Source organism: Chiloscyllium plagiosum, chromosome 34 (assembly GCF_004010195.1).
Source record: "Chiloscyllium plagiosum isolate BGI_BamShark_2017 chromosome 34, ASM401019v2, whole genome shotgun sequence".
Taxonomy (NCBI): domain Eukaryota; kingdom Metazoa; phylum Chordata; class Chondrichthyes; order Orectolobiformes; family Hemiscylliidae; genus Chiloscyllium; species Chiloscyllium plagiosum.
This window is the reverse complement of record NC_057743.1, coordinates 16,364,040-16,383,662: the sequence shown is the minus strand read 5'-3', so window position 1 is coordinate 16,383,662 and position 19,623 is coordinate 16,364,040. Positions and strand designations below refer to the sequence as shown.

At 43.4% G+C, this 19,623-nt stretch overlaps 1 protein-coding gene across 1 annotated transcript in view; it reads right to left on the bottom strand.

The window, feature by feature from the left end:
- The window catches only part of igsf21a (immunoglobin superfamily, member 21a), a 384,953-nt gene that overhangs the window by 212,879 nt on the left and 152,451 nt on the right, over positions 1-19,623 (bottom strand). The gene's annotated exons all lie outside the window — the stretch shown is intronic.

The following is a 19,623-nucleotide window of genomic DNA, read 5'->3' as shown; positions in this document are numbered from 1 at the left end:
GAATTCAAAATTATCCCCCACAGCGGATTAGTCAATTCAATCACGTTTCACCCCTGACTTTACGGATCCCCCAGTGATGGCTGTTGCAGTGACAAGGGCTGACAGTTTGATTGATGTCTCACTCCCACAAGCTGCGAGTTACTCACGTCACCCAATTCAAAGCTGGGATGGATCACATCAGCAATGCACCTCCACTCAGGAGCCTGGTTCCACAACCCTCTGGGCCGTGGACCCAATGAAACAGGCAACCATAGTTTATACATTCTGGCTGACTCCCTTCCCATTATGAATGCTTATCATGCTCATGCTAAATCATCCATCTGTTTAGTTACAGCAGCCACTAATTCAAGCTCAATTCCTCTTCCAGAAAGATTGAACTTGGTTGCAATAAACCTTCCAATGGGAACGGTGCTGATCAAAAGCAAATGCAGCCCTTGAGTACCAATGGGAAAGATAGAGGGATAATTTCTCAGATACTGGATGCAGAAAGAAGTTCAGAAAAGTTCCAGTCAAAAAAAAATACTTAATTGGGATTGTAATGATGCTGGGTTTTATTTCAAAGTTTCTTTCTGGGCTGCAGAAACTGTTCTGCTAAAGAGCAATTCCCAAAGAGTAATAAAGGCAGAGATCAATTCAGTCCAATTATCTGCCTTACCAGACACATCAGAAATTGATCTCTGCCTTATCCCTTGTCTGCTTTACTCTGTACACTTTCTTTCAGATAGGAATTTTGAAACGGGAAGGAAATCAAGAAGCCAAGATACCTTGCAAATGAAATGGATCCCACTGAGTAAATAACATTTTGGGATATGATATATAAATTAGGCTGAGACACGATGGCCTGTATTTTGAGGTGGGAAAAAGATACTCACTAAGGAGTAAATCAGACATCAACCTGTGGATTTCAGACGCATGCAGCTGAACATAGAAATGAAGCCTGGTCCAGCCTGGAGGCAGGGCCTGGTGCGGACTAGCTGCTCGCATGGACTGGATGGGAAGGACTGTTATTTTGAATGTTTTATTTCTATATTTTTCTAATATATTCCTATGATCTGTAGTGCTTTATCTTGCTAATTTTTAAAAATATAATCCCTAGATTGTGGAAACAGGCCCTTCGGCCCAACAAGTCCACACTGACCCTCCAAAGAGTACCCCATCCAATCATTCCCCATTATTCTACATTTATCCCTAATGCACCTAACTACACACCTCTGATCACTACGGGCAATTTCCCATTGCCAATTCACCTGACCTGCACATCCTTGGATTGTGGGAGGAAACCGGAGCACCCAGAGGAAACCCACAAAGACACAGGGAGAATGTGCAAACTCCATACAGACAGTTGTCCAAGGCTGGGATCAAACCTGGGACCCTTGTGCTGTGAGGTAGCAGTGCTAACCACTGAGCCACTGTGTCACCTTTTTTTCCTTAAGAATTTATATTTAAGAATTTGTACCTAGGTACCTTTGTACCAAAAGTGGTGACTTGGAAACTTTTCACTGTACTTGTTTGGAGTCACGGAGCTGTACAGCACAGAAACAGACCCTTTGGTCCAACTCATCCATGACCACCAGATATCCTAAATTGATTTAGTCCCATTTGCCAGTATTTGGCCAATATCTCTCTAAAACCATCCTATTCATATTCTGTTTCTAAAATTGTTCTGCTTTACCTAGTGGGAAGCCACTTACGGGGTTTAAAGACAATGATGAGAATTGTGAATATCATGATCGGGGGTCACCACCAATTAGGATGGGGTGACTGGCATCATCACCATCAATGAGGATGGGGTGACTGGCATAGTCACCATCAATGACGATGGGGTGACTGGCGTAGTCACCATCAATGAGGATGGGGTGACTGGCATAGTCACCATCAATGAGGTTGGGGTGACTGGCGTAGTCACCATCAATGAAGATGGGGTGACTGGCATCGTCACCATCAATGAAGATGGGGTGACTGGCATCGTCACCATCAATGAGGATGGGGTGACTGGCATCGTCACCACCAATGAGGATGGGGTGACTGGCGTAGTCACCATCAATGAGGATGGGGTGACTGGCATCGTCACCATCAATGAGGATGGGGTGACTGGCATCATCACCATCAATGAGGATGGGGTGACTGGCATCGTCACCACCAATGAGGATGGGGTGATTGGCAAGCAGTACATCAATGAGGATGGGGTGACTGGCATAGTCACCATCAATGAGGTTGGGGTGACTGGCGTAGTCACCATCAATGAAGATGGGGTGACTGGCATCGTCACCATCAATGAGGATGGGGTGACTGGCATCATCACCATCAATGAGGATGGGGTGACTGGCATGGGCACCAATGAGGATGGGGTGATTGGCAAGCAGTATAACTTTGGGACAGGATAGATATTGCTTACTTTTTAGCAGGTTGCAATTCCTGGTAGTTAAAAGGCCAGCTAGGAACGTATTAGAGTAGTTATGCCTTGAGGTGTGTAGGGAATTGTTGCATGCCCTATCTTCTAGCTGAGAGATATAAATGAAGGCTTTGACTTGCCAGACATGAAAGACATGATGGCACTCTGCAAAGCAGAAAATCAAATTCTCCTCATATCCTGACTGGCATTTATTTTTCAACGATCAGCACTACAAACAGGTTAATTTGCCGTTTATTTCATTGCTGTTTGTGCTCTTCATTGCTGCTGCTCTTGTCTACATAGCAAAGACTACTATTCTCTAGAAGCAATTATTTATATGTGAAGTGCTCCGGGATGTCCTGAGGGATGTAATATAAATGCATGGTTTTTGTTGATCCTTAAATGCATATAAGGTCTAGTTGCCTAGGTTACTCGAAGATTGGCCATGGTACATGTTGGAATGTTGAAAAAAAATTACAATTGGTTTCTGAATGCAGAACCATTTGCTCTGAATCTATTGCAGAATTTTAGTCACTATTATTTAACTATTATCATCATCATTGGATTGCAATTCCCAGGCTCACCGATTTTACAGATTTCAGATCAAATAAGACATTATAACAGGAACATGAATAGGAAAGGTTCAGAGGGCCAAATGCAGGCAAACGGGACTAGTACAATTTAGGAAATCTGGTCGGCATGGATGCATTGGGCTGACAGCTCTGCTTCCGCACTGTATAATGCCATGACTATATATCCTAGGCTCACCAATGTTCTCACAAACAATTCGCAACAGATACAATTTCTCAGCGTTTGTGCACTGAAAGTGAAGGGGTTATTTTATATGGTAACAATCACAGAATGGAGCTTTGATAGGGTGGAGTGTTACCGGGGAATAGGCCTTGATCACTTTAGATGGAATTGAATGCTCTTCCATGGGGCAGGTTTGGTGTCGAGGGGCTAATTGATCCAGCTGGAGGATAGGATGAGGGGATCACTCTGCCTTCTTGCCTCAGCCCTGATTATATTATGGGAGGAGGGGAAGGCCTGTGGACACTTTGCCTCTCCTATCACATACTGAGGCCCTTAAGTTGGCATTCATTTTATCCAAAAGGACCTCCTACACCCGCTGGTCCACCAGCCCGAAACTGGAGGAGGTCCACGTTGTCAGGCGCTCAGTCCCTGATCGAGGAAGGGCCCTCCCTCAGGAAGGGGGATGCCCTGAAGTGGCACCCACTGTCCTCACTGTCAAGTCCCCTCTCCCTGCCCATGTCCCCCCTGAAAGCCCAGCTGCAATCCACTGCCTCCCACCCTCACTCACCAGCCGCCTGAATCCCTTAGTTGTCCAGAGTATCTGGTGACTGCCTCCAGAAGGCGCTACTGAGCCCTGCAGCCTGGAAAGGCCGACCACTGCCTGGTTAAGATTAGATTAGATTACTTTAGATTAGATTACTTTACAGTGTAGAAACAGGCCCTTTGGCCCAACAAGTCCACACCGAACCGCCGAAGCGCAACCCCACCCATACATTTGCCCCTTACCTCACACTACGGGCAATTTAGCATGGCCAACTCACCTGACCTGCACATTTTTGGACTGTGGGAGGAAACCGGAGCACCTGGAGGAAACCCATGCAGACACGGGGAGAACGTGCAAACTCCACACAGTCAGTCGCCTGAGGCGGGAACTGAATCTGGGTCTCTGGCGCTGTGAGGCAGCAGTGCTAACCACTGTGCCACCGTGCCGCCCACAATGGCCAATTGACCTTAATGTCACGAGGGGTCTTCATTGTCCACCTAATCACCAAGGACGGTGGGATGGAAGGTGTATTGAAGCCATCATATGGAAGTATTTCTGATGAAAGGGAACATCCAAGGGTCACAGTGGCTGAACTGTACTGCTCTAGGGTAAAGGAAAGGACATGTGGGAAAATTGTGCCATGTCTGTAACACCCCCCCTCGCCCCCATTCCTACCCCATCCCTTCCCAGCTCTCTGATTTCTACCCGGGGTTCGGACTGAAAGTCTGGAGGATTGTGATGAAATGATGTGCCAAAGAAAGGAAGATAAATAGCCTAACAGTCAATGCCTTTTTCCCAAGTTAGTGGAGTCCAAACTAAAAAGGGCATAGGTTTAAGGTGAGAGGGGAATGATTTAAAAGGGATCTAAGGGTCAAATCTTTCACACAGAGGGTGGCGAGTGTATGGAATGAGCTGCCAGAGGAAGTGGTGGAGGCTGGTTCAATTACAACATTTAAAAGGCATCTGGATGGGTATATGAACTGGGAAGGTTTAGAAAGATATGGGGTAAATGCTGACAGATAATTTAGGCTACCTGTTGGCATGGATGGGTCAGACCGAAGGGTTACCGTGCTCTACATTTCTATGACTCCATGACTCTATGAGGCCAGCCACGCGAATGTGGATGGAAGTGGCCAAGAAACAGCACAGTCTCTCCAACTTAGAGTCATGCAGTTCAAAGTCCTTAAGAAAGGTGAGTGATACAACACTTCCAGGTACCACTCTGCACCCTCTGACTCCCCCAGCATTGTCCTGCTACAACACTCCTCAGACCAACAGAGCTTGCTGCTGCAGTCACTCCTCCTTCACCAGCCATCTCTTCACCAGAACCAGCAACACTTAACATCACTGTCTGTTTGTGTCCTGTCATACTCACCCTTCACAGTCACGCTCTGCAATTGTTCTCCATTTCTCCACTTCACACACCCCATTCCGCAATTTGCTGCTTTGTGTTTTTGCAGAATTGGGCACAGCGCTGTGGTTCCTGGGGGAGAGCAGTCTCCAGTGCCAGGTAGCTTGACATTTATTGGCAGCGCATGGGTTCACTGGAAAGGGAGGCTTGTTCCAGGAAGTGAGTGAATGTCTTGAAAGCCTGAGGTTTCTGAAGTACAGTGCTCACACGTAGTGATGGACTTGATCATCTGCTGGAAGACTTTGCATTGGGTTATTCATCTCCATTTGTGTTCACCACTGGCCTGTGCAGTGGCATGTGGGTGCACAACAGACAGCCTTTACTGTAGCTCCTGCCGCTGCTATGGCTGCTTCACTGCTTCCTCTTGAGGGGCCCATAATATGGCTGCCTCAGCTGCTCCCATGAATGGAGGGGTTTAAATGACAGGACACAAGGTCCCAGGTCGATGAGGGGATCTTCTTGAAGTATTGAAAGTGACCTATGAAGATCCAAAATGGAGCGGACCAGCCTTTTTGATTGGCCAGGCATTAGCCAACAGATTCCAGGCTGGTGGTTTCAATGGACAATGTCTCTCTGCCATGTTTTTTTAAAATCTTCTTCACCCAGGCATGTATCACTCATGCTCCAGCTGTAAACTTCCCAGAATCGGGGTTGAAAGCAGAACAATTGCTGACAGCTCCAAAGGGGTTCACCAACCCCACCCCAGGTCAAATGGATGAGAATGCAGGCTGGAATTTTAGCCCCTGTTAGGGGCAGGAGGGCAGGGCACAGGATTTCACACCATTGGCTGGTTCCATGGCTTTATGTCAGCCTTAACTGATTCCAAAACAAAAAGAGACATATCTAACTCTGAAGTTCATAATAACACTTTCTTCCTTTTGTGCTTTCCAGAAAAGCAGCAGCTTACCTTTATACAGGGGCATTGATATCACGGGGGACTTTGCAACAGCACAATTGCTCACAAACGGACATTGAAACTGCAGCATTTGAGTGCGAGAGAGTGTGCCTGTCCAATCTGACTGAGCTTTCTACCAGCTAATGCAGGGCAATTGTCTTAGAGGAGCACTTCAGCTACTTGAGTTCTGATCGATGCATAAATAATTTCCCTGGAATTGTTCTGCTTGGATCAGTATTTTTAAAATTGTGGATTGAGAGAGACAATTTGTAAACTCATTCTGTGATACCATCGATTCCAAATCACCAGAACATTTCAAACAAAGGATCTTTTACTGAGCACTGATTAGAATTATAAAGTGCTCCACTGACACGGGAATTAAATTTCACACTAGATTATCTGTATTTAGTCTGTTCAGCCTCAGAAGTTACAACTAGGATATGTTCATGCACGCAATATGACCCAGCCTCAAAACACTTTCTTGAAGCCAAGATTTTGCAAAATCAAATGAATTGGAAGGGATTCAGTTGGTTGGACTGATACCAAATAGAAGTAGTCTAGCCCATTGCTATGCAAGCGGATGGCAATGTACAGTTACGAGATTTCTCTCTTCTGTAATTCTGTGCCGGCATCACGTCTTCAGTTACTTATCTCTCCAGTTATCTACCTTCTGTTCCAGATTGTCTATGGTATTATGTTCAAATGAGGAAAATAGAGCATTTTTAACCCAGGAGAAAATTGTAATTCGGCGATTATAGAACCATGCAAAATTATCTCATATCCTGTAATTAAGTTTATTCCTCGGCGGTCTCATAATTTACATGAGAGAAAATAAACAGCTTCCTACATTAGCATGCATCTGAGGGCAAATACAGTACGCTGCTCAACAGTGCCAGCATAGAGTCACTGAGCTTCAGACCACAAAATGTAATAAATGCACAACCAACAGCGATGGGTACATTGGCAAGGCTGGCCTGCAAATGCCATAGATATAAGGCTGTCCTCCTAAGAGATAGTGATACTTTAAGGAACAATCCGAGGATTGGGCAAACCTTTTAAACAAATATTTTAAATTTGGAAGTTGCACGGCACTGCCATTAAAATAGATAAAAAAGAAGATGGCATCAAGGCAGAATGTTGGTGTTTGGATGACGCCAAATTTTGGTTCTGGACACTTGGAGGCAGTGGAAGAGAGTGGAGCAAATGCCTAATTTTCATGAAAAATGGAAGAAGGAGTTTAATTGTACACATGAAAGTATTTAAGGGTATAGAGAGGAGGAAGATATTTGTCTCTGAAAATGCAAACTAAGTCTCCTAACAGACAACAAACCTTTTTGCAGCGGGAAGCCCATGAAATTTGAAGGATCTTAGCTTTACAAAGGGGCTTGACTTGTCTACGAACAAGAAAGGAAACTGTACTTGCTTCATTGTGCTGGGGCTTCGCTTCCTTTGATTTTATTCTCTCTTAGTCTCGCAGGTACTGCAGTGCTGGGCAATGACAACAACCTACGTCCAAGTTGCTAGTGGTTACATGTGAACGTAAACAATAAGAATGTGCAATCCAATCACGGAAGCCATCACAGTAAAAGATCCTTACATTCACATACAATGGCCAAAGACAACTTCTCCCTCTGTTGTCCAGAAGTGCAGAGTGGTTGTGAAATGGTCAGTGAATGTCGTAGAAGATACACACAAAAGAATTTATACAAGTGCAAAAAAGTACACAGGTGAGGAAGACAACATATATGTGCAACTGGAAGCAGGAAGAATAAATGGATAGATTTGTATTTTCAACACAAGTCAACAAAATTGGGTAAACACTGCAGCTTCATCTGCGTGCATCCACTGGTTGACTTCAATCAAAAGGATTCTCAGGTGGCTGTGTAACAAGTAGCCGCTCTGTTACTGCCACTTTGCATCTTGAGCAAAAGTTTCAACCTAGTCCAATACATGCAACAGGCTTCACTTTGAGTCTCCTCTTTCTAGCAGTGAGAATATCACTGGACCTGTAACCCAGAGGTCAAGGCTAATACTCTGGGGGTGTGGGTTCCAATTCCACACAGCAATTTGAAATTAATTAATACAACCTGGAATTAACAATGAGAAGCCATTTTGATATGAACCCATCTGGTTCAGAAATCAGTCTTCCTTACCCAGTCTGACCTACATGTTATGCCAAACCTCTATCAATTGACTTTTTCTGCCCTCAGTTTGTGGACAATTAGGGAAGGGCAGCAAATTGCTAATGATGTCCGTTGGTACTCAATGCAAGATTCCTTGTCATTGATCTGCTCTTGTAGCCACTGTATTTATATGGCAAGTCCAGTTCAGCTTCTGGTCAATGGTAACCCCCAGTATGTTGGTAGTGGGAGATTCAGTGATGGTAATACCTTTGAATGATCATAAGATTCTGTCTTGTTGAAGTTGGTCATTGCCTGGCACTTGCGTGGTTTGACTATTACTTGCCAGTTGTCAGCCCAAACTTGGATATTGCACAAGTCTTGCTGAAGGTGGGCATAGACTGCTTCAGTCCATGGACCATATTGAAGAAGGAAGGAGAGGCAGGGACATGAAATGGTTAAGGCCTTGACAGCTGAAGGCATGGCCACCAATGTCAAAGAGATTAAAGTTATTGATGCTCAAGAGGTAAAAATTCCGAGGAACTACTGGTTTGGTGGAAATTACCGAGGTACAGAGGAAAGAAGCCTTGAAGGCATTTAAAAATAAGGATGTTTTAAAAGGCAGGAAACACTGAATTTTTAGAATCCAATGGAGTTTGGTAACCACAGGACTTGGTTTGGATTAGGACAGCGCCGAGTGAATTTTTTAACCTTCAGAAAATGGGGAACAAGAGATTTTATGACACAAGCACAATTTCAGAGGCACGTTCTGAAAAGCGAATAACATCAAGGGATGATTGTGACAGAATCTATTAAAAATAAGTTTAATTGAAATTTGAAAGAAAAGTCTTTGACATGTGGAATTAAAACAAAATGATAACTTTATAAATGACATGAATGTCCAGGAACCATAATCACTGATATTTAAATGAACTACCAGAAATGATTAAATGAGAGTTGTTATTTGCTGAAGTGCAAAACCAACAGCTGAAATAATACCGTTGGTTCCACATGACATCTTTGGCAAGGCAATCAAATGATTACAGATTATATCTCATTGGTAGCAGTCGATGGGACAATTGACTCATCGCCAGCAATAATGAAAGTTAAAAATTAAATTTTCAAACATTTTTATTCAGTAATGTTTTCAATTTCACAATGCACAAAAGGTAGTTGAATTGGAGCATATGAGGGGATTCAGTGATGTGAAACAATATCCTCGATAAACCACCATGAAAATAGAGTATGTGAGGTGACAAAGTAAATTAGGAAGTGATGGATAATGTGGGGAAAGTGCAGGGAATTGCTCTTTCAAAGAACTGACAAAATAGATATTTTCATCAACCTACGATTACACACCTCTGGAACAAGTGGGACTTCCAGCTCAGAGGGAGGGACACTAGCACAGTCCCACAAGGAAACTGACACAGATATGATGGACTGAATGGTCATATTCTGTGCTGTATGAGCCTGTAGACTGTTGATGGAAGTGAAGGATGCACCACATAGATGACATGAGAGCTGCTCATTGCCACCTCCTCAAGTGCAGGAAGGGATATGCAACAGGTGCTGGCCTAGCTAAGGACACCCACATCCCACAAAAACAAATTAATAAATGGAGAGGTGGGGCAGGTAAGGCTTACCCCACAAACACATGAGTCACAACAACAGTTTGTCTTGATTCACAGGGAGGGTGAAGATGATGTAGGCCAGCAAATCCACTGTGGAGGAAGAAGAAGAATGACAATCCAAAGGAACAATGACAGAAGACTTGCCTCAGAAGACAGAGGAGGTGGGGACATTGAATATCTTAAGGCAGAGGTGGACAGATTCTTGTTAGGCAAAGGAATCAAAGGTTATTGACAGTAGCTGTGAATGCGGAACTCGGAGCACAAACAGACCAACTATGATTGTATTGAATGGTGGAGCAGGCTTGATAAGCTGAATGACTCACTTCTACTCCTAGTGCATTTTTTTCCTGTAAAAACATTAAAAGAATGGAGAATTGGTGATAACAATGGTTATATGAGAGAATCAGTAACAACACATAAATGACCAGTCAACTTATGCACTTAATGGTAAGGACCTGGGGAGTGTTGCTGAACAAAGAGACCTTGGATTGCAGGTTCATAGTTCCTTGAAAGTGGAGTTGCAGGTGGACAGGATAGAGAAGAAGGTACACTTGTCTTTATTGGTCAGAGCGTTGAGTATTGAAGTTGGGAAATCATGTTGTGGCTGTACAGGACATTGTTTCAACCACTTTTGGAACACTGAGTTCAATTCTGGTCTCCTTTGTATAGGAAGGGATGTTGTGAAACTTGAAAGGGTTCAAATAAGATTTTCAGGATGTTGCCAGGGTTGGACAGTTTGAGCTATCGAGAGAAGCTGAATAGGCTGGGGCTGTTTTCTCTGGAGCATTGGAGGCTGAGGGGTGACCTTACAGAGGTTTATAAAATAATAAGGGGCATGGATAGGGTAAATAGTCATGGTCTTTTCCCTCGGGTGGGGGAGTCCAAAACTAGAGGACATAGGTTTAAGGTGCAAGGGGAAAGATTTAAAAGGGAGTTAAGAGACAACTTTTTCACGCAGGGGATGGTGTGTGCATGGAATGAGTTGCCAGAGGAAGTGGTGGAGGGTGGTACAATAAAAGTATTTAAAAGGCATCTGGATGGCTTTATGAATAGGAAGGGTTTAGAAGGAAATGGGCCAAGTGCTGGCAAACGGGGCTAGTTTAATTTAGAAAGTCTGGTCGCCATGGACGAGTTGGAACAAAGGGTCTGTTTCCGTGTTGTACATCTCTGATAGCTTTTGAGTTCTATTTTGCTGAGAATCTTGCGAGTGTACTGTGTGCTAAAGAGAGTTTGACTTCTTTGAGTTAACCATCTAAATAAGCTGCAAAAACAACTCCCTTTAAAGAACTTTCAAAGATCTGATCATTTTCTGTTGTTGATTGCTGTTGATCCATAAGGTAATTGGGCCATTATTGTGCCCAGTTTTTCCTGGCTGAGAGAAATTAGGACTGAAAGACATCATAATCAAATCAGCTTGAAACTTGGGAGCTGCACGGTGGGAAAATTATCAAAATCCATCACATTGAGGAGATAGAGAGCAGGCAAACCTATTAAAGATATCTTTCTGCAAAAGTAAAGATTGGATTTTACTGAAAATTTAATCAGTTCATCGCCACTCCAATATCAAACGATTGCTGCAATCAGATTTGTCAGGCTGTGAGGCAAGAAGTGTTTAATAGATAATGACAGATTAGCATTGAATTCTGTTTCAGCTCTCGAGACGGGACGATCAGGAGTTATTGAGAAGCCTGTTAGTCAAGGCTTTACATCTGGCCTTTGGCAGAATTGTTTCTTCCAATGGAAGAGTTGCTAAAGTGCCTTCTGTTTGTGGTGGATTCAACAGGACCAAATCCACCCGGCCCAGAATCAGAGAATTGTCACGATGCAGGATGAGACCATTCGGCCCATTGTGGTCTGTGCTGGCTCTCTGAATGATCATTATAATGCAGGTAGTTTCCTGCCTTTCTCCAGTACTCCTGAGCTTCGTTTCGATTCATGTAATCATCTAATGACCTCTCCCATACTTTAACTGAACCATACTTCCAGACGATGCATTCCAGATGCATCATCTGTGAAAACGTTTTTATCTTACATCACATTGGCTTCCTTTATAAATTACCTAGCTATATCTGTATCCCGCCCCCCATTCTCAACATAAAATCAGCGGGTACAGTTTCTCCCTGTCCACTCTGTCCAGCTCCTCATTATTTTGAAGACCTCTGTCAAATCTCCACCTAGCCATCCCCTCTCCAAGAAAGGCCGAAAGCCTCTTCAATCTCTCTTCATAACCAAAGTTCCTCAACACTGGAATCATTCTCATTGACCTCTTTTTACAATCCGTCCAATGTGATCACATCCTTCCTAAAATGTGGCCCCAGAACTGCACAGTATGTTCCAGCTGTGGTCTAACTAGTGTCTTATACAAGTACTGTACCACCAGCCTCCTTGCAGTTGTATTCAATACCCCTATTAATACAACTCAGGATACTGTATGCTTTGTTAACTGCTATCTCTACCCACAGCACCAACTTTAAATACATGTGCAAGACTTGTTCAAAACCTCCAAGAGAGCAATAAGAGTAAAGTCTTTCTAATCGCAATCCCAATTTGGTCACTAAAAACCTTAGCTCACCTAGGATCAGAGTAAACTGACAACTTGCTGTGAGGAACAAATTAAGGGATATGATGGTAGGAGGGGTTTGCTGACCTTCATGACTAATTCCCAACCTGTACGTCTTGTCATTACAAATGATATTTTAGCTCATTCAAAATCCATTCACCTGCACAGAGTTGAAATTGAGCCCTGCATCAGTGCTGGGAACGTGAGTTCACAAATCCCTATTCTGCAGTCTTTTTATAAATAGATCCATCAGAGCACAGAACCACAGTATAAAGCAGTGCTACTCACTAACTGTGGTGAAAGCTGCAATTTCCAACCAGTACCTTCCTTGATAAACATTCATAGGCAATCCGTAACTCAGTGAAAACACGAAGACTGGGTTGTTCTCAATGTAATTACCTGTCCCACTGTACTCCGATGTTCAAGTATGCCACTCAGAGTGTAGAAAGTGAAATTTGGGCATTTTCCACAAAAGTGAAAAAAAACTTTGATTCAAGATTAGGGCCTTCAGCTCAATGAGATTCCTTTGGAAATTAAGTACACATGGCTCATCATCTTAACTCCATTAACTGGAGTCTTGGCAGTGGTGGCACCCAGAGTGGGGACTCCTGGCAGTGGTAGGCCTGGAGCCTGGACTCTTGGTTGTGGTGGCAAGGTGGTTGCAGTAGCGGACCTGGGGCATTGGCATGGTCATTGCTGTTCCTGGAGTGGGACTACTTAAGGCCCACCGCGCAGGGACCTTGCAGAAGCAGTGCTTGAGACCCCAATTTGAATGGAAGATGAGCCCTAATTTGAGAATTTTTCTTTCATCCTCATCACAACTCAAAATGGTGCCAGATTATGCTGGCAAAACACTTTTCACAGTGTCTTCAAGATATTATGACAATAAATCATTTGTTCTTTCATTTATTTACCTTTGCACCATATTGGGTGACTCATAATCAAAAAAACATAACTGACTTTTAGAAATAAATTTGTTTAATGTGGAGATTGCTGCCCATCCCTAATTGCCCAGACGGCAGTTAAAAGCCAACCACATTACTATGGGCCTGGAGTCACATGTAGACCAGGCTAGGTTTTCCGTCCATAAAGAGCATTAGTGAAACAGGTGTGTTTTTATAACTAAATACATGGGTTACATGGTCACCATTACACTAGCTTTCTTTGAATTGTAATTTTTTTTAACTTAAATTTCACCAAGTGCCATGGTGAGATTTAAATCATGTTCCCAAAGCATTAGCTTGCAGTTCTGTATTGCTAGTCCAATACCATAATCACTATGTAACTAACTTCCCTTCATCTTACACTTCAACAACTCAGTGGCTAAACATCCATAGCTTTTGTGGGAAAAGGTGCTTCCTGATACCACTTTCAAAGAAACTAGCTTGGATTGTAAAATGGTCTTCTTATGTTGTGGACTCTCCCAGAGTAATTAGTTCCCTGTACCTGCCCTCAGTTAGATTACCATGCAATCTTAAACCTCAAGGGTCTACAAACATATACTCATGTGTGTAACTATTTAAGCCCTTTTATTATTCTGGTGATTCTCCACTCCAATGTATCTTTCCTGAGTTGGATACTTTGATATTGAAAACAGTACTCCAAATGGCCTCTCAACTAGGCTTCATATGAAAATCTCACTTCCTCTTGCTTGCATTTTAACCTGTTGAGAAAAATCCCCAGTTCCAAAAACATTTTAAATTACTTTTTGCACTTCCAAATGTCCTATTGTAACCAAGGCTACTATTTTCAGACTATATGAACAGGCACAGATTGAGTTAGAGTCATAGAGTCATAGAGATGTACAGCATGGAAACAGACCCTTTGGTCCAACCCGTCCATGCCGACCAGATATCCCAACCCAATCTAGTCCCACCTGTATGCACCTGGCCCATATCCCTCTAAACCCTTCCTATTCATATACCCATCCAAATGCCTCTTAAATGTTGCAATTGTACCAGCCTCCACCACATCCTCTGGCAGCTCATTCCATACACGTACCACCCTCTCCGTGTAAAGGTTGCCCCTTAGGTCTCTTTTATGTCTTTCCCCTCTCACCCTAAACCTATGCCCTCTAGTTCTGGACTCCCCGACCCCAGGGAAAAAAACTTTGCCTATTTATCCTATCCATGCCCCTCATAATTTTGTAAACCTCTATAAGGTCACCCCTCAACATGACCTCCCAACTCCTGTACTCAATACTCTGACCAATAAAGAAAAGCATACTAAACGCCTTCCTCACTATCCTATCTACCTGCGACTCCACTTTCAAGGAGCTATGAACCTGAACTCCAAGGTCTCTTTGTTCAGCAACACTCCCCAGGACCTTACCATTACGTTCTAGGAAAAGTTCAAGGGATTTTGAAATAATGTCGCTTCCTAATAGTATATGCTTCGATTTTTCTTATTATAAAGCAAGGAGAAAAGGACACAGCAGTGAATCCCAACTCCAACAGCATCCTTTAGTCATATTGGAGACAAAATGAGGCAACATAGAATTCCTACAGTGCAGAGAGAGGCTGGTTGGCCTATCGAGTCTGCACACTCCCACTCATATCTAGGTTCTACCCCATCCCCATAACCCTACATTTTCTATGGCCTAACCTACACATCCCTGAACCCTATGGGCAATTTAGCATGGTCAATTCACCTAACCTGCACATCTTTAGTCTATGGGAGGAGGCCGGAGCACCCGGAGGAAACCCACGCAGACACGGGGAGAATGTGCACAGTCCACACAGACAGTTGCCCGCGACAGGAATTGAACCCAGGTACTTGGTGCTTGAGGCAGCAGTGCTAACCAGTGAGACACCACCACAAAGGAGGAAGCAAAGTGATAAGAACAAGAGTGATAAGTTTGTGAAAGACCAGAAGTGAATAAGGTTATAAGACCATAAGAACTAGGAGCAGGAGTAGGCCATCTGGCCCTTCGAGCTTACTCCACCATTCAATAAGATCATGGCTGTATCCCACACTCTCACTGAATCCCTTAATTCCTTTATTGTTAAAAAAAATCTACCTTAGCTTTAAAAATGTTTACTGCAGTAGCGTCAACTACTCCATTGGGCAAGGAATTCCACAGATGTACAACCCTCTGGATGAAGAAGTTTCTTCTCAATTCAGTCCTAAATCTGCTCCCTCTAATCCTGAGGCTATGCCCTCTTGTCCTAGTTTCACCTGTCAGTGGAAACATCCTCTCTACTTTTATCTTATCTATTCCCTTCATAATTTTATATATTTCTATAAGATGCCCCCCTCATTCTTCTAAATTCCAATGAATATAATTCCAGTCTACTCAATCTTTCCTCATAAACCAACCCTCGCAACTCCAGAATCACCGAGTGAATCTCCTCTGCACCCCCTCCAGTGCCAGAACATCCTTTCCTAAGTTATGGAGACCAAACCTGCACGCAGTTCTCCAGATGTGGCCTCACCAGCACTTACACAGCTATAATATAACCTCTCTGCTTTTAAACTCAATCCCTTTAGCAATAAAGGACAAAATTCCATTTGACTTCCTAATGACGCTGTACCTGCAGACCATCCTTCTGTGATTCATGCACAAGGATATCCAGCATGCTGCAATTTTTTTACCATCTAAATAATAATCCTTTTTAATATTACTCCTACCAAAATGGATGACTTCAGTTTTATTAACATTGTACTCCATCTGCCAGACCTTTGCCCACTCACTTAAACTATGGCCCTTTGCAAAGTTTCACAGTCCTCTACAAACTTTGCTCTGCCACTCACCTTGGAGCCATCTGCAAACTTTGACACTGTACACGTGGTCCCCAACTCCAAATCAACTATATAAACTGTAAATAATTGTGGTCCCAACACTGTTCCCGGAGGCACACCACTACTCACTGATTTCCAGCCAGATTAGCACCTGTTTATCCCCACTCTTGCTTCCCGTTAGTCAAACAATCCTCTATCCATGTGAATACTTTACCCCCAACACCATGCAGCTTTATCTTGTGCTGCAGCCTCTTGCATAGCACCTTGTCAAAGGCCTTTTGGAAATCTAGGTACACCACATCTACTGGGTCCCCATTGTTGACCTTGCTCGTAATGTCTTCATAGAATTTCAAAAGATTTGTTAAGCATGACCTGTCCTTCATGAAACCATGCCATGGCTGCCCAGCAGGAAACCTCTATCGAGATGCCTTGCTATTTCTTCCTTGATAATAGACTAAAGCATCTCCCCCAGAGGTTAAGCTAACCGGACTATAAATCCCCATCTTTTGTCTACCTCCCTTTTTAAACTGTGGCGTCACATTTGCTGTTTTCCAATCTGCTACCACTGCCCCAGAGTTCAGTGAATTTTGGAAAATTACTGCCAGTGCACTTGCTATTTCTCCTGCCATCTCTTTTAGTGTCCTGGGATGCATTCTATCAGGACCAGGAGACTTATCAATCCTTAGCTCCATTAGCTTTCCCAACACTACCTCTCCTGTAATAATGATTGTTCCCAGGTCCTCATCTACCTTTGTCTCTTTGTCAATTACTGGCATGTTATTCGTGTCCTCCACTGTGAAGATCAATACAAAATACTCCATCTGTATTCTAAGTTCAACCATACTGTGATCGCTCCTCCCAAGAGGATCCTTAACTATGAGGTCATTAATTATTCCTGTCTCATTACACAGGACCAGATCTAGGATAGCTTCTCCCTCGTCAGTTCCATTACATGCTTTTCAAGAAAACTATCACGAATACACTCAACAAACTCCTCCTCCAGACTACCTTGACCTGGCTGGTTCGACCAATCTACACGTAGATTAAAATCCCCCATGATAATTTCCATATCATTTTTACAGGCATTAGTCATTTCTTTGTTTATTTCCCGCCCCAATGTGATGTTACTATTTAGTAGGCTATAGACGACACCTATCGGTGACTTTTTCTTCTTAGAATTTTTAATTTCCACCCAAATGGACTCAACTTCATTCTCCATATATCATCTCTCAGCACTGTCCTGATGTCATCCTTGAATATCAGAGCCACACCACCTCCCTTACCTTCCTGCCTGTCCTTCCGAGTAGTCTGGTACCCTGGATATTTAACTCCCAGTTGTGACCACCCTGTAACCATGTCTCCATAATGGCTACCAATATAAATTCACGATGACTTGTATCATTAACCCATCAACTAAGATCACTTATACATATTTAATATTTTTTAAATGAGGGGATGTAAATGTGAAGGAGTAATTTAAGAGTAATTCATAGGCTAAGCCATGCGAAATACTCCTCTTCTGTCATGTGTGAAGTCAGGAACGCTTCCAGTGTTTGGGGTGACCATTAGTGCAAGTGATGTCTCCAGCTGCAGTGATCCATGGTTTGGATCTGAAGCAGTAACTAGAGTCACACTGGACCACCCACAATTCTAAGATATTCATGGATGACGTCTTGTGAGGTGTTCATACCATTGTTAAAGAGTGCACCGGCAGTAAAGGCACAGTGAAAACACTGGAGGAATCCCTGGCTCCATCTCTCTCACAAACAAATCTGCTTTGGCTACAGCTGATGCAGTGGTTTCTCAGGGGAATGCAACATGAGCCAAGTCTATGCCACGAGGATCAGTTCAGCTGCGTGGGGCAAGAGAAGGGGATGGACAGCAATAGTATTAGGGGATTCTGTCATAAGGGAAACTGATAGATGTGTCTGCAGATGCAGAGAAAATGCCAGGCTGGCATGTTGCCTCCATGGTGCCAGGATCTTGGATGTCACTGAGCATCTCAGGTCTGTTTGAAGAGCATAGTCCATCTTGGTACCAACAACATATGTAAAAAAAGGTTGATGTGGTCCTGCAAGTAGAATGCGGGGAAGAAATTAATAAAAAAGCTCTCAAAGGCAATAAGTTCGGGATTACTCCCAGTGCCACATGCTAGGAAGATCAGGACTAGGACAATAGTGTGAATGAATGTGTGGCTGGAGAGATGATGTAGGAGGGAGGGATTTAGATTCCCCGAGACATTGGGACTGATTCTGGGGAAGATGGGACCTGTCCAGTATTCCTGATGAAGGGCTTTTGCCTGAAACGTCGCTTTTACTGCGCCTGAACTGCTGTGCTTTTCCAGCACCACTCTAATCTAGACTTTGGTTTCCCGCATCTGCAGTCATTGTTTTTAGCAAGATGGGATGTGTACAAACTGGATGGGCTGCACCCCAGCAAGAGCAGGATCAATATCCTCACAGACACATTCTCTAATACTGAATGAGAGGGTTTCAACTAGAGTGGCAGGGAGTTGGGATTCTGAGCAGGGAGACACAAGAGAGGGAAGTAAAAATAACAACAAAGAAATATAGAAAGTAGAAGAGAGACAAACAAGAGATAGCAGCATCGAGAGCCATTGTATCAAAACAAAATATAGAAGTGTCTAAAAGATGAATCTTAAGGTAATGATTCTGACTAAATGGAGCATTTTCAATAAAGGAGATGAATTAACAGTGCAAATAGCTGTAAATGGGTATGATATGATTGCTGTTGTGGTTCTGTTCGCCGAGCTGGGAATTTGTGTTGCAGACATTTCGTCCCCTGTCTAGGTGACATCCTCAGTGCTTGGGAGCGTCCTGTGAAGCGCTTCTGTGATCTTTCCTCCGGCATTTAGAACATAGAACATAGAAGAATACAGCGCAGTACAGGCCCTTCGGCCCTCGATGTTGCGCCGATCCAAGCCCACCTAACCTACACTAGCCCACTATCCTCCATATGCCTATCCAATGCCCGCTTAAATGCCCATAATGAGGGAGAGTCCACCACTGCTACTGACAGGGCATTCCATGAACTCACGACTCACTGAGTAAAGAACTTACCCCTAACATCTGTCCTATACCTAACCCCCCCCCCCCCCCTTAATTTAAAGCTATGCCCCCTTGTAATAGCTGACTCCATACGTGGAAAAAGATTCTCACTGTCGACCCTATCTAAACCCCTAATCATCTTGTACACAAAAATTGGTGAGCACTTGCTGGGATTTCATGTCCTCTGGTTACAGATTCTCCCAAACGTGAAATAAAAAGCAGGGACAAAGGTAATTATTGCAGATGACATGAAAATTGGTGGAGTTTGGGTGAGTGTGCAAGAATATCTAGGTTGCAGGAGGTTACAGATTAGTTGGAAAGATGTGCAGAGAAATGACGAATTGAGTTTAACCTGGACATGTGTCAGATTATGGAGTTTAGGATGGCAAATTCAAGAAAAAATAGGATACTGAGGGACATTTATGTACAGAATTATCTTGGTGCAAGTCAGTAATTCCCTGAAAATGGCAACAGAAGTGTTCCAGATGGGAAAGAAAGCAAATGGAAC